This window comes from Drosophila nasuta, chromosome 2L (assembly GCF_023558535.2).
Source record: "Drosophila nasuta strain 15112-1781.00 chromosome 2L, ASM2355853v1, whole genome shotgun sequence".
NCBI classification, from domain to species: domain Eukaryota; kingdom Metazoa; phylum Arthropoda; class Insecta; order Diptera; family Drosophilidae; genus Drosophila; species Drosophila nasuta.
In genome coordinates this window covers 23,834,204-23,848,630 of record NC_083455.1, presented here as the reverse complement: position 1 = coordinate 23,848,630, position 14,427 = coordinate 23,834,204, and the positions used below count along the sequence as shown (strand labels likewise).

The following is a 14,427-nucleotide window of genomic DNA, read 5'->3' as shown; positions in this document are numbered from 1 at the left end:
TTTCTCCAAGTGTAAAGCATTCTTCTCTCAATAGCAGCGTGTCGTTCGTTTCTAAGCTATAATAACAACAACTAATTAAGTATGTTAATTCGAACTAAGTATTAGAACTCTGGGGGAGAGAGAGAGAGGAGGAGAATTTGTTGAGTAGCAAGCGAACTGTTTATTTGTAGCACTCGCTTAATGGGTGCCAAGTGGCAATGATGATGCACTCGGCGCGATAACTGTTTTGACGGATTGTAAACCCATCGACAGCACATTAGGCACTCAGCATACGCGGGCGGACAATTGATTTTGGAGTCGTGGTCGACCCAAACGGAGAGTGATGAGGGGGAGGAGGAGGAAGAGGAGGAGGAACAGAGATGGGGACGTGCTGCGGTGGCCACAGTTGTGGCCAAAAGGCAAGCGTCACAAGTGGCGATGGAAATAATTCAAATATCGACAAACAAATGCGAATGCCACGCAGTCAAAAGTTACAGATACAGATACACAGCTATTAGCTATAGATACAGATACAACTGCAACTGCAGTCTTGTTTATTCGTTGCCTGTGCTCGAGTGTAAAATTTGTGACTAAATTCAAGTATGAAACACAACCGACAAATTGGTCACAAACATGAGCAATAAAATTTAAAAAAGAAATTACTGAACTGCACTTAAATATTGCAATATATTTTGTATTTAAATGCAAACTTAATTCATCTCTTAATTTAAATGTTATTCCTCAAAATTTCCGCTACTTCAATAAAATATTCGTATAAATTTGTTACTTAAACTCCAAATAAATCATCTTTTAATACAAATGTTTTTCTTCAAATTTCCCCAACTTGTATAATATATTAAATTATATATTTTACTTAATTCGTATGTTTTAATTCGTATGTTTTTCATCGACATTTGTCGGTTGTCTTCAAGTGTATCTTTTGTATTCGCTGTAGTTTCGACAATAAATTGCATCTATTTTGCAAATCATTTATAATGCGTTAATTTTGGTGCTTCGCCATGGCCATAAAGCAGTTGGACTCATAAATTGGCCCAGTCATGCCCATGGCCAGCTCTCCTCTCCCCCTCTTCCCCTTTCGCTCTCTTCTCTGTTCGCTTGTCTTGATGCCTGATGGAATCCATGAGATACAATTGTTCGGTCTGTTGTTGTGGCTGAGATTTTCCATGCACGGCAACAACAACAACAGCAACGCCACCGACAACTTCGCCACCGCACGAATTGTGCGAAAAAATTATTTCTGTTGTTTTATTTATGTTTACAAACTGATTTATTCACATGCCTCGCTCTTCCTCCCCTTCCTTCTCTCTCTCTCTTTCACTCTCTCAAATTTATTTTGACAGACATGCATAGCGCAAGGATTGTGTATCTCTGGAACTCAGAGTATCTTTGTATCTGTATCGCATCTCTGCAGTTGCATCCGTTTCAAATCTGTTGGCATCTGATGCGCGAAGTAATCAAGCAAACTGCAATGCAATTGGGGCTACTCATCAGTTTGCTATGTTATACGATAAAGGAACACGTTCAACTATAGTAGGGAAACTTAATTTTGTGAGTTGATCAATGGTAATAGTATTAAAGTATTACTTTTAACTCAGATAGCTCTCTAAATAAAACATTTCTAAATGTATTTGAATATTGAATATGAATCATATCTACAAAGTATTTACTATGAATTGGTTACTTATTGTTTAACAATGTTTTTTGTATACTTACAACATCTGAATAATATTATTATTTTCGACATACATATTACTACATTTAAATAAACTATATAAAAAAACAAACATGATTTCCCTAGATCGATCTTAAAAGTATCCTATTCAAATGACTAGCTGTGTAAGAAGGGAAGCTTAATTTCAGACCTGTTTTATATACATAGTTAATCAATAACTTAGAGAACATTTTTAATAAATCATTTAATCTTTTAAATCACATATATTTGATTATACTTGAATACTTCAAGTGAAGCATCACTTTAAAGTATATTGTTAAGAAGTAATTATATTATTATTTAACTCAAAGCGAATCAATATTGATCTAAATCATTATTGTAGACAAACTGTAAATGAAGTCGTTATCATATTTATTTTTACAATTGTAATGTAAAATGTTTATACAACTGTTCACCATAATTGCTGATTTAATCAAAAGCTAAACATTTTAGCAAATTACTTCTGCAGCGATTACTACAATGTTGAGAGTAAAAAGACTTAAGACAATACTATTTAATGATTGTTGTTAAATAAATAACAGATAATCAGTTTATCTATAAAATAAAAAGGAAATGTTTGGTTGCTATGTTTGAATTTGTTACAGAAATTTGCAATTCAGCGGATTATTTCTAGTATTTAGTATAACACAATATTAAAGTGTCTTTTTAATTTTGAGTGAAATATATATAAACTAACTCACGTCAAGCTAAAGATATTTTATTTGCTTGCAAAACACTTGTAGACATATGAAATTAAGTAGATTATTAATATATTATTTCTGCAGTGATTAGTTAGCTCATTTCTAGAGTATCTTTTAGAACATAAAGACAATATTTGAAAGCTATTAAACGAATAGTTGCAGCAATTGTATCTACTTTCAAAATACTTTCAGAATTTTGGAATAAGCTTCATTTTAGAATCGTGATACAGTCGAGATACATTGCAGCTACTGGCTTGCCAGCTTTTTTTTTTAGGCTACTGACTGCTGGCAACTGGCAGCTGGTTGTGGCTTTGGCTTTTCGTAATTGATGTCCTCATGGATCGGTCAACCAATGAGCATAAACTGCCTGCTGGCCACGACATAAAAGGAAGCCAATTGAGCGAAGAAACCTGCTTGGCGAGTCGACACAAAAAAAATGTAACAATGGTAGCAGCTATCAAACTTACAGCCCGGCCATGTATCAATGTCAAGCGAGTGGTAAGCAGCTCTCTGGCCATTGGTGCAACAGCCGCAGCAACAATGCGGCAGCCTAGCAAAGTGGCCATTGTCTGTGCATCAAACGGGGGCGAGATCAGTGCAGCAAATGAAGCAGCAATGAAGCCAGCGAGAGGCCACGGCCCAGATGTCAAGCTCTTGAGAAGACACGAGTCCGGTAGCTGCTCATTGGTTGAGCCTCGACTGCCATTGTTTATGCCTATCGAAAGCAATCGATCGCATAAACTTTTCCCTCTCTCTTTCTTTTTTTTATGCTTCCTCTCTATATAGACTCGCCTAATCGTCGTTGCTGTTGTTGTTGTTGTCGCTGTCAGAATGTAATCGCATGCCAAACAAAAACACTCCATAAGAAATAATAAACAAATCATTGCGTTGAGGCGTTGATTCCTAGACAAACATTTGCACAGACAACACTCTGACATCTCAGCCCCATCAACATCCGATCTGAACCAAGCTATAGACACTATGAACACATTCCGGCTGCTGGCCACCCGCACACGATGCGATATTGATTCGATCGCGATCGCGAGCCTGTCAAACCATACAACGAGCTAGCTTGCCAAATTCCCCCCTTTCCCAAGTACCCTCCCAATCACAATTCCAATCCCAACAGCGCGAGCTGTCGAGCCACTTGATTTGAGTTTTCATAATTGCATGTCTCGGCACGGAAAATTGCACACAGCGTACAAATAGAGTGGGAATGAGATGCCAATATCTTTTCGGCTAACCAAAATGCAACGATCTTTCTCTTTTCACTACAGCACTGGGTATGCAATTAGATACGGTAGGATATTCAAAATAATATAAAAATTGTGAGAAGACATTTTGAAAACAGTCTAATTATAGTAGAGGCATTTCCTAATTGAAAATACTAATATTTTTATAGGTATAAGTATTTAAAAATATATAATGTAAATAATCTAATTTAAGTAAAACTGATTTTATGATATAAATATATTGCAAATAAAATAAATTAATAAATTTAGAAAATATTATCCGAAGCCATTCCTTTAGATATTAAGAAAAGTTTCAATAGTCTTACAACAAAAGCCAATTTTGAAATTTAACTAAAAATCTAACTATTTTCTGTTTATACTAATGAAATAATGAAATTTATCAAATATTATAGTAAAATACGCTTTTGCTTGCTCTAATTAAAGATACCATAAATTGATTTAACAGTTTATGAAAGTTGTCTGTAGAAATAAAACTAACAATAGTGATATAAATTACAAGATTATAGAAGGCATTTTAAAGAAATTTTTGATCTACGATGTCACAGAACACTTTTATAAAAAATATGTAATGAATTATTATAAATATAAAATAATAAATAATGTAACAATAAAAATAAATAATGGAAATAATGTAGCCAAAAATGTTTAATAATGTATTTAGGTCACCAGAAGCGTAAATAAAAAATGAGATTTTATCTAATTATCTGAAATTCGTAAAAATACTTTTGAATTTACTATTTCATCCTCCCCATAGTAAATAATATATATAATGTATTTAACTATACAATTTTACCTAATTATCTGAAATTCGTAAAAATACTTTCGAGTTTACTATTTCATCCTCCCCATTGCAAATACTATTATTTATTTATAATATTAAATTAAAAACTTAATACTACATTTAATTTTAGAGAAAAGAGATGGATGGCTGCTGGGGCCTTCGACACGTAAAAAATATTATTTTAACTAATTTTTGCTATAATATATATATATATATAATAAAATATTTCAAATAAATTGCTTGCTATTCGACAACTAATTTCCTCTCTTTCTAATTTGTATCATTATGTAAAATTCAAACTGAATCTTTAGACCTGCTACTACAAAATCACAATACTGAAATAAATGTGAATCGCTTCTAATATTATGCACTGCACTGTGCTCGCTTTGGCAATGCTTGGCAATGTCTATCAAGCTGGCAGGAATGCCAACTGCTGTGCAGAACACAGCAGTGCCTCGTCGTCGTCGAGGGATCTCAGCTCCCACAACCATAGAGCAACAGTAACAACAACAACAACAACAGCAACAACAACAACATTTGCTGAGCATGTTGGCTCCAATTCTCGCGCCTGTTGATTGCTTGAGTGCATATGAGTATCGCAGCTGCCGCCACAATCGACACGCAGTCGACGTCGCAGTCCGCGTCGCAGTCGCTGTCGCGGTCGCTGTCGACGTTGTTTAAGTTGGGGCAAACTGTCAAAGATATCCCAGCTTGCCGCTCCGATTCACACTCATGATCTTTGGCCCCAACTGGGGTCGATCGACTTTTCTCTGCTTTGGCTGCTTATTTTGTGTTGCGTGCAGATCGCTTGATTGATGATTTGTTTATTTTGATATGAGAAATCTCTTCGCACTCGCCGTGTTCATTGAGGGAGCAAAGGGGGGAAATTGAATTGAATCTTTTTTTTTTTTTTGCCAATGGGAGTTGTTCTTCATTTTTTTTTTCCTCCGTTATTTAGAATGTAGCCTCCAAATGTAGAATCCCCAGTGCGAAAGTGCGAACAGCATTGTTTTTAATTTATGAATTATAATTTATTTTTTTGTGGCTCAGCATTTCGCCTCGCTGAAATATGAGGCCACATTTCACATTTTGAGCAGCATGCAGCAAAGATTTCCACATCGATTTTGATATATAACAGCAATTAAATTGATCGTTCTGTTTTTTTCTTCGAGTATGTGTGTTGCCCACGGAATGTTGCAGATAATACTAATTTGATTCACAAAATTTGCTTCTCAGTTTATCAATCATTTGGGATTTTGCCATGGAACTGTTGATGGACACGCATCACATGTTTGCCACAGCTGTTGAATCACAATAAGAATTATCGGGGCAATAATTTATTTGCAATTCTGCATTTGTAAACTTTGTGCAGACTGCCAGGGAATATCTTATCAAATGATCGATGGATTATATGCTCATTTGCTAGATTGAATCATGGAATGAATTAAGTCTCATTAAAAACTAAAATATGTCCCATATTGTATCATTCTAAGATTGAATTATGAGTTGAAGATTTTTGAAAGATTTTAAAGAGCTCTTAAATTGTATTATATTGATAGTCTGCAGTACTTAAAATTTTCTATCAAACTTAGCACATTTTCGCTATATTGTTTATATTGTTATGTTGTACAAATAAAGCAAAAGTGTTATCAAATCAATCGTGTCAAAAATGTTAAAGATTCAATATATCTCTGAAATTTACATTTTCAAAATTCTTTAATTCTTCTACTTGTCACATTCCAACAAATAATAGAAATAACAATTCAGATAAAAATTGCATCGCTAGAAAATGATCATGAAGATCAAGTTAAAAGAAACAATTAAGAAAACCACAATCACATTTTGAATACAAACAAAACAGTTTAGTATTATTCCAAAAATATACCAAATATATACCATAGAGGTCAAAATATACTAGATTGCCAACAAAAGCAAGTAAGACCAAATTGCATTAGGCGTAATTTGCAATACAAAAGAATTTCTTAAATAACTTGGCAACAAGTTATTAGGAAAAATAAATACTGCAGTTATTAAACAAAATTATCCTATGGGTAGCGGGTATAAAAATTGATCATTCAATCGAACAACAATTTAATATTTTTCATTTTCTTTAAGGTAAAGTCAAAGTATATTTGTATAATTTGACGATCAATTTATCTATTAAATTACACATTATGACCTGTAGACTTTAGTTTTAACTTACAAATATTAAAATAAAATAACTAATTCATCTATCAGAATTACTTAATATAACTTATGCATTTGTCAACACTATCTAAGATCCGAATTCATCTCTGTACTTCATTTTATATAGTTGCTAATGGCATTATTAGTTAGCTCTCCAATTGTGGGCAAGTCAAAGTCAAAGTGAAAACCCTTTTAAATGTTGCATACTGTGTCTGCTCCATTTCGGAAGTTGCACTTCTGCCACAACTCCCGAACAAAAGTCACTCGAAATGCAAACAGACGGCGAGAGCGACACCCTTGACCAGGAGGAGAAGGACAACGCAATGATAATTGCTTGGGACACATTTCTTATGCCTGTCGCTGACACTGACGCCTTCTTAGTGGCCACTGGCTAAACTCGGAATTGGGATTGGGATTCCGAATGAGAATGAGAATGGGAATGGGATGCGTAAGCTGTTATCAGCGGAATTTTAAAGCGCATCTTGAGAATAAAAAAAAGGGAACATGGACATGGGCAATTCATCGCTGAAGTCTGCGGTCTGTCCGAGTCTGAGAACTGAGAGCTGAGAACTGAGAACTGGAGGCTGTCTTGGCTAATTCGCTGGCATTTTCCTTCTTTCTTTTTTTTGGTCGCTTCTCTTTTTGTTCCTCAATTGCCAGCCTGTGTGTGTTTTTTGGGGGAGTGTGCCAAGAAATGAAATTCTTGATATCTTTTGTTTGTTGTCACTGCCGACGCTGTCCTAACGCATCTTTGTCCTTTCGCTTCGTCTCTAATTAAAAAAAAAGAGGAATAAAGTTAAAAGTGCCAGGAGAAGCCGAGTGACCGCACTAATTAGCCTCAAAGCCAGCAACATTTATTTGGTATGCTTTTGATTTGTAAAAGATTTGTGCAATCCTCCTTAAAAAAAACACCCTCCAACAAAAAAAAAAAAGAATTCAGCTACCGTTTTGGAGTTGGAATCTGCTGGCATTGCATTTCTTTCAATAATTACAACAGTTTCGCTTGCATTCGCCGAGATCTCTTTCAATTTTGGCATTCTTTGGCTGCTCTTGTCAGTTGTAAAACAATTCGATAAATCTGTAAACATGTCACATGCAACCGAATCAATTTTCGCATCAATTCGTGGGCATTGTGTGAAATGAAATGACAACTTCAACATCCCAACTTCCCAACTTGAGAGCACAACTCCAAGTCCAACCAAGGACATTCGGTTGGACATGTTCAAAGCAGTCCAGTTACGAGGATAGCATTTAAAACTAACCGCAAAGCTCAACGTATCAAAAGTCTCCAAATAAAATTGAAAATGTCAGAGCAGAGACGTGGTCAAGAAAGGGGTTCAAACTGATTTGAAAGTTTAACACTTTTGTGGTATTATTTATAAAATATATATTAAATTAATATACCAACAAAAATTTTGAAATATTTAAGGTTATATTTTAAATACTGCTCAAGAAATATACTACAAAATATTAAGATCTAAATTTTATGAAAAAATAGTGAAATATGAGTTTATATTTTTTTGTTTAAGATGTTGAACTTTTGAATTTTTTAATAATATTGATATGTTATATTGAATTTATGAATAATATTGATAATATTATATTTAATAATGGAAATATTTTCTCAATCAGATACATTTTAATTCAAATTTCTATAGAGATTAAATAAAAAAGAAAAATAAGAACAACAAATAATAAAATTGACTTATCAAAGTAATACAAAAATATTGTAGAATCATACAATAACAGGATTAATAAAGAATATAATAAAATTATTACCTACGTATTATATTCTTCTATTTCTATCTATATCTTAATAGATTTATCTATTGTTTAAAACAAGAAATACTTAATACCCATTTTCCATTCATAGAGTATGTAAAATTAACGTATCGAAAAAATACTAAAATATATCCATTTTTATTGCAGTATTATTCATAAAATGTACCAAAAATAATAATATACCGAAGCATACATACCGATACAGCATTACTTTTAAAACACCATGGAGTACCAAGTATACCAAAAAAGTTTAAGTATATGAAAAAGTATATACTAAAATTATTTATTTACATGTTAATTCTTATATGAAATAATATAATAACTAAAAAAAGAGAGTGCTAGCCGCTAAGTCCATCCGCTTATACTTAAATTGATTTAAATAATATATTAAATGAAAGATTCTTCCAAAGCTGCAAAGTTGAATTGAATTGCGCTCGTATTAAAAACTCTGGAAACTGGACTGTGCTTTCCATATCTACTACTGATAATACTAATAATAAAATATTTTTGATATTTTTTTTCCTCCGCTTCCCCCTTTTGACTACGCTCCGCTCTAAGTCGGCAAACAGAACAAGAACTTTTATCGCTATTTCAGCTGCTGTTGCTGTTGCTGATGATGCAAGGATGACGCTGATGGCTTGCCTTTGCTTTGCCTCGCCTCCAGCTTAGCTTGGCTCTGACTCTGACTCTGACTTGATTCTGTTGAGCGCGATTCAAGTTCTTGTCGACTGTAATTAAAAGCAATGCACTAAACATGTGTGGAGCGTATTAGAGAGAGAGAGAGAGATAGAGAAGAGGAGGAGAGAAGGGGAGATGACTGCACTTGTTTGCACACATCGAAATTGCGCAGACACTTGATGACAATTTCAGTTAAAAGAAAAACTCGAAACGGGGGAAAACATTTTAATCAATGTATGTATTCTTGACCAGAGAATAAAAAATAAAAAAAAGGGGGGAAAACGAAAAGAAAAGAGAAGCTCAAAAGAAGACGAATAACTTTTGACCTGTCGCATTGCATTTTGTGCTGTGTCGGCGTCTTTTGGCCACGAAATTAGCAATGGCAAATAGAAATCACACAAGGACAATGATAATAATGTGCAGGGGTCCTGCTAACGTTTGCTTTTGGCTCTAATGATAAATACCTCCCCACAATTCGTGTGAAGCAAGAATCGAAATCAATTAGCCAATTGCACTCGAAAGATGCCCATCGCCTTTGACTTTGACTTCGAGTTTGACACAAGCCTTGGCGGTTAGTGTTCGTTGTCCTTACGTTATCCTGCCTGCTGTCTGTCTGTCTGAGCAATTGTTATGTGGGACTCAGTCTGGTGCTTTGAACCGAGGGTTGCGACACAGTACATGAAGAACGTGCGAGGACGTGTGCCTTCGACAGGAGCAACACAACAATTGAGGTGATTGTAAGCGAAAAATCCTTGGAATCCGATTTTTCTGTTCTTCTGTTGTGCTGTGTGAAGGGTCTATGAAGCTATCATAACTACCGAGACTCTTTAAGGCCAGGCCAGGCTCTTGACCGCATTGCGATGCAACTTTTATGCAGAATTAGAGCGCCAGGACGCAACAAGGACATTCAAACAGCTAGGCGGTGAGTGTGTGCTTGAATTATTGATGAATACATCCCAACAGGATTGAGTCCAGCTGAAATCACTCATGAGCTTGAAAACTACCCAAAAACAAGAGGAAAAAAACCGAACTAGATAGAGAAAGGATTCGTCCTTTGAGGCATCATGTCCTGTGAATGGGAATGGATAATGTATTGCACATCATCATGAACAATGATTTCATGATTTCGTTGTTGTTTCTACTGCTTTTGTTCTATTCGGACGCTGGTCAAGAGGAGAGAAGAGAGAAGAGACCGCGACCCGAGGGAGGAACTTCTGCTTTTGGGCATTCTACTAATGGGTCAACCGTCACTTCGGACGGACGTCAAAGTGTCTGTAAATCACCCACAACAACAACAACAGCAACAACAACGAAAGCCACCCAAAAAAACGAGTAGGACGAAAGAAAAAAAACGACAACGAAAACGAGAAAACGTAAAACAAAACCAAACCCTGACAATGGATATTCGAGTTTGAGGTCAGAGGTTGAGGCTTGAGGTGAGTCTGCCACTGGACACAAGCACAACACAACAACAAATACATCACGACTCTGATGAGGGGAAAGAGAAGGGGAGGGGAGTCATCAGAGGTAAGGCTATCTCACCTCTTTTCCGTTTTTTTGTTTTGTGTATTGTCAGTTTTCGTTTTATCCTATGCCCTGTGCTATCCTGTGCATCTAATAAAGAAGGAAAGCACGTAAATTACTCTCAAAGGTATAATTTAGTTGCTCACTTGCTATTGTTGTTGTTGTTGTTGTTGTTGTTACTGTTGCTGTGGCTTTGGCTCAGCTTTTGATATCCCTTTGCATCAAACTCTTGTGACATGCAACACCATTTTCCATTTCCATTCCACATTTGCTTTGGCACAGACTGTACTTTGACCTTAACGTAGAACTGTTGCTATTTCTCACTCTGTATGTAAAGTCAACTCTGACTGATTGTTTGGTAAACAGCACGAGCAATGCCGTCCAGGACTCATTTGTTAGATTCCTAACTTGATCACAAGTGAGTTGTATCTGAAACTCTATCCTCAGCAGTAAAACATTCAGGCCTTACAAATGTTGCCTACTTTATCGACATTTTTATTTTTATATACATTTTTCAAATATGAAAATTCAGGGTTCACTCCAATCGATCTGACTAAAATATATATATAATCTATATATACCCAAGAATTTGACAGCCGTCATAAATATGTTGCACTTTGTCAAAAGCTACAAGTTTAAAATACATTCTCAATCATATAATGAATATTCTAATTTTAATATCTTAAACGAATAGAATGTAATTACATATGTAAAATTCAGAGTTTAAAAACATACAAATATTCTTTGAATATCCATTAATCATTATTATATAATTATTATAGAGTTATTATAGAAATTACATATTACTAAACTACCAAATTCCATTTTATAATCTCCTTTTCCCTCGATTATTAATTTGATTAAAGAGACAACCCTGAATTCTTTATTTTATATTATCCACAACACAATCAATAACCACCTGTGAAAAATAAATATTATTCTGATATCATTACACTGTAATATAAAATAAATATTATTCTGATATCATTATACTTGTAATATAAAGCGAGCTTTATCTTCCTTATAAATAGTTATTCCTTTGCCAATTTCAAGATGCTTTCAAAAACCTTCACCCTAATCATTATAAGCTTTATTTCGCACCTCAGCTTAATGCCAAAACACACTCGAAAAACCTTTGTACTCAACCCATATTAAATAACTAAGCTCGTTTTCTAATAAAACTCAATCATATGTAGTTGAAAGCAATGTCTATAGTCTGATAATCCCCCATCGTCGTTTCAGTTTACCTAAGAGAACTAATGAGAGAGTGAGATTTGAGATTTGAGATTTGCTGGGGAAGCTTCTTAGCATGCCAACAAATATTAAAAGCCAAAAGTAATATTCATTAAAACGGCGATAAAAAGTGGCCAACTTGTTACATGTTTTTTTCATCTTTCTCTTTCCTTTCCTCTTACTCTTTTCGGTTTCTCTCTATCTCTTTTTGGTTGCAACCCCTTCCAAAGTGAAATTCATGGCTATGTCAAAAAAGGGTTTTGGCGGGGGAGAAGAACTTGGGCCTAGACGATGACCCGGCGACGTTGTCGTTAGTTCGCTGTGTGAACATTTCATTTTAATGTTTTGCCGAGAAGGAAAGGGGATAGGGGAGAGGAGAGGGGAGTGAAGAGCCGCCACTAGCCATGTGAGACGAGTGTTCGGACGCTGCCCCCGTTTTGCTTCTTCATATTTCGTACTTGAAACGTAATTACTTTAGAAAATAATCGTTAAAAGTAATGGTCTGTATCAAATATATTAAAATATAACGCAGCCAGGAGCAGCAGCAGGACGAAGCTGAAAGCTTGCCAACGTCAGCAGCAGCAGCGGAGTCGAGTCGAGTCGAGACTCGCCAGGCATTTGCACTCGTCATGTCAGAAGTCGTCAAATGCGCAGCAAAAGGAGTCGAAGAGAGAGTTGGAGAATTGGATGCTGGGTGGGCGCCATAACGCTCCATTGGTTGCCATTTGCCATTGCCATTTGGCATTTGAAGAGGAGAGGCGAGAGAGAGATGAAAGTCCGTCCAGTTGGCCATCAGTTGAAATGAGTTTTTATCAACGTCTGTCTGGGGCAGACTTTCCCACTCCCCTCTCTCCCATGCTCTCCTCACATTAGTGAGGCAAAATTTTATTGCACCTCTGTTGCCCGAGCTCTATGTATAATATAATTCTCCCGTTGACATTAAAAAAAAAACAAGAAAAAGAAGAGAAGGCAACGCAATTCGCGTTTTGTGTGGAATAGTTTGTTGTGCGGACTTCAAACTTAGACATCACTTTCATAATGCATAAGGCACAAACATTTCTACTGCTACTGCTACTGGCCGCCAGAGGGAGCCTCTCCTTTTGTATTATGTTAAATTTAATTTCTTTTGTTTCGTTACTCGCACGTCATTTGCAAAATGAAATTATTACAAAATGTGTTTTTCTCATTTGGCTTTTCTTTCTCAGTTTTCTCTCTCTCAGTTTCTTAGCTTTACTTCACAGTTTTTGGCTCTTTATACCATTCGCATTCACATTCACATTCACATTTCTTTTACTTCTACGTTTTCCTTTTCCTTTTACTTGAGCTTGAGCTTCATCTCAAGCAACGATTCCCGCGGGCATATCATCTTGCTCCATCATCAGAGAGAAGAGAAGAGAGGAGAGAAGGGGGAAGAGACAGGAGATTTGCCCATTTTTGGTTTTATGTTCATTCCTTTTGTGCTGTTTCCCTCCCCCCTCACTCTGTCTCTTTCCTACGCAATTTCTTTTCATTTGCCTTTTGTTTTTCGCATTTCTTAATCATTTTTGAGTGTCTTAATTTAACTTGTATACTCTGCTTTTAATTTCGAGTGTGTCCGCTTCGTCTGTGTCTGATCTGTGTCTCTGTGTGTGTGTGTGTGCAGCTGACCCCCAACCCCTCAAATTGTTCCTGATAGTATCATTAGCATTTTCACAATTTTCTCGCCTCGTCCAAAATTGCAGGCAACAAGAAAAAAAATAGAGACGTGAAAATTTAATTTGCAAATCAACTTGAAATTCATGAAAATTCAAAATGAGTGCGAACTACTTATAGTATTTTTTTTAGTATATACCAACAATAGTTAGTATCTAATTGAAATATGTGTGATGTGCAATTTCAGTATTAATACAAGAACTTAATCTTGGTTGATATTCAATGAATTTAGAGAAATTTTTAAATAATTAGAGTTGAGTCTTTTATTATTAAGGAAAATAATTTTCAAAAATATTTCTTTCACTTTCGAGATTATATTTATAAATTATTAAAACGTGAAACTTTTAATTTGCAAATCAACTTGAAATTCATGAAAATGAGAGCGAACTCCTTGAAGTTTTTTTTTTTAATTTCAGTATTAATAAAAGTCTTGGGTGAAATTTGAGGAATTTCGAGAATAATTAGGGCGAGTTATAGTAGAAAAATAATATTTAAAAATATGTCTTTCAGATTGAAAACAAAATTAATATATTATCAGGACTCAATTCTTAATTCCTGTTTACAACTTAATTAATTAAATATTATAATATTATGGAATTTAAAAGTTTAATAAAAGAAATCTCTATTTTCATTTAAATTATTGAGTAATTCAACATTTCAACAATTAAATAATTTCATGCTTTCAATAGAAATTATACTTAATAATAGAGAAATTTTCGTTTCTTTTCATCAACGAGAAAAACTAACTAAATGGAGTATTAGCCTTATGAGATTTATTAAAATATTTCCTAAAATTTTAGAAAATAGAAACTGAATTACTTCTATAATTATCAGATATATTTTTAGATTATTTCCTAAAATTATGAGTAATATTTATAAATTTTT

At 34.8% G+C, this 14,427-nt stretch overlaps 1 long non-coding RNA gene across 1 annotated transcript in view; it reads right to left on the bottom strand.

Moving 5' to 3' along the window:
• The window catches only part of LOC132789891 (uncharacterized), a 100,908-nt gene that overhangs the window by 76,506 nt on the left and 9,975 nt on the right, over positions 1-14,427 (bottom strand). The window lies entirely within an intron of this gene.